Here is a 2563-nt window from a genome sequence, read left to right on the forward strand (position 1 = left end):
GAAACTGAGAACCTTGGTAAATGGCTGGTTTTACTACTGGAAAAGGGAAAATATAAAGTAGCCTGCCACATGGCAGAGATTATTGGAAGCATGTGAAAAAAAAGAATACAGAAGATAACTTGACAAGATTTCCACTGACCACATTTGTGGCAATTTTGACAATTTGTGACAACTCTTCTAGCAATACAATAAATGCCTACTATTAACTCTAAAGTGTTAGTTAAATTGAATCTGTGTGTCCATAGAGGTATGTTTGTGTGCGTGTGTGTGCGAGAGGGAGAGAGAGAGAGATTTAAATTGAAATGAACCCATTTCCTCACTTTGAAAATTGACAGTTGTAAATGAAATAATTAAACAGGAGGACGTTCTATTTTTTAAAGAATTCAAATTCAATTACAGTTGAGGAAATAAAGTATTATCAGCTAATAAAATGTAAAAAATAATAAAATATAGAAAATAAATTTGCTAGTACAAAAAAGTAATTTATTCAAGTGATAATCACCAATAATATGCTAAAACCACTGAATAAAATGTTGTCAGCTAAGAAGTTATTTGAAAGATGACAAAGTATTAGCAGACATTATTTACCAATCACAAGAGAAAATATCTTCGTAATGAAGGGATCTGGGAGAAACCAAACTAACAAAGCATTCCTGTCTCTTATACACATCTGCAAGAGAAAATCATATCTTCGTAATGAAGGGATCTGGGAGAAACCAAACTAACAAAGCATTCAACATTTTGTATATTTAAACATTGGCTAAGGGGACATTATATAACCTGCTGAGGTGATGTGACATGAACCACAGCACATCACCTCCAAAAGATTCTTGACAAAATGTTTAATCTAGATATAATTCAGCATTTAGACCAAACTTCCAGTTTAAGAAATAATACAAACTGTGGGAGACTTGATAAAGGCTGACTATCCAATGATGACGATGAAAAAATTAATGGAAACTCTAATTAGAAAAAAATAAATACCATAATAATAAAATGCAATGTATGTAGCTAGATAGCTAACACACATACCAAAATGATAATAGCTGCTAAGTCTTAATGCTTAGGATATCGGGATGGGGGTTAATGTTCTATTCTTTCCAATTTGAACTATGTTATGAATTTTATTTTTAAAAGTTGAAAAATTATAATTTCAAAACTCTTAAAACTGCTACAGATGAACTGTATTTTTAAAGCAAACTATAGCACTTTTATATTTTTTAATTAAGGTTTAATTCACATGCAATTCACTCTTTTTGGCATATAATCCAGCAAATTTTGACAAACGCATACAGTCATGTAATTAACAGCACATTCAAAATGTAGACTTGTTCTCCAAAATTCCCTGTGGCTCCTTGTTAGTCAGGTCCTTTCCCTATATCCAAATACTGGCAACCATTGATCCTTTTTCGGAAACCATAGTTTTGTTTTGCAAGAATATCAAATAAATGGAAACATACAACATATACCTTCTGAGTCTTTTTTTAAATAAAATATCGTGTCCAAATCAAGTTATCTCTTTATTAAATCTTTCTCATTTATTATTCATTATTATTTTTTTCTGATTTTTATTTCTAGCTAAATGATTTACAATAACACTAACATCAGAAATGGTTTAGTGTAGCACTTGCAATAACAAAAAGTGTTCAGCTGACATTAAAGAGTGATAATATAGTACTTTCAGTGTAGAAATTATTGATCAGGATTTTCATATTGTGTATAATCTAAAATTGGGGAGATAGTGAAGCTCACTCTGGATCTGCGTAGCGTGTAAGTCTTTGACTGAAATAAATGAAATACTACATAATAGGAAAACAGACACAAGTTAGTCATTTGGTAATTAAATCATTTTACAGCTTAGAGTTGAAATATGTTTTCTCAAAAATTCAAATCAACAAGAGGCATTGTCTAGAGAGAAAAATTACTTTAAATCAAGAATTTCACTTTAAAATGAACCTATGCACGTATTTGCCACTACAATTAAAAATGTATTATTGAAAATAAAAACTAAGGACATGATAGAATTTAATAGCTTTTAGATAAAATATGGGTGATTTAACATCTTTAACTTTTCTAAACTTCACGTTGTGATTCTAGTTATAACTAAAACTAGTGTTCCATAGAATCAAAATATTCACATGTTTCTCTCAATTCTCTGAGATTTTTTAGACATTTTATTCAGGAGATCAGAGGAGACCCAAACAATTTTGGAGAAATATGGACACTACTCTCAGAATTTCTCTGTTTCCTGTTTTTATCCTCCTTATCTAAAAAGCCTAAATTTTCATCACTTGGATTATTTTATTCACTTGTCCAGCATTGTTTTCTAAACTGAAGCCATTGATTATGTGTATACCTAGAAATTGATAGAACACTAGGACAGTGATCCAACGACTGAAACGTCAATAAATAGAGCTTAGTGATTCCAAAGTCACAGAAAGCACATTAAACCTAATTTGCAGAATGAGACTGTAAAAGTGTTTAAGTTTGGCCACACAGAGTGATAGGATTCCAGTAATGTTTCAGTAGAATTAATTTATTGAATACAGAGGTGATGATTGGG

This window comes from Mandrillus leucophaeus, unplaced genomic scaffold (assembly GCF_000951045.1).
Source record: "Mandrillus leucophaeus isolate KB7577 unplaced genomic scaffold, Mleu.le_1.0 Scaffold1023, whole genome shotgun sequence".
NCBI classification, from domain to species: Eukaryota; Metazoa; Chordata; class Mammalia; order Primates; family Cercopithecidae; genus Mandrillus; species Mandrillus leucophaeus.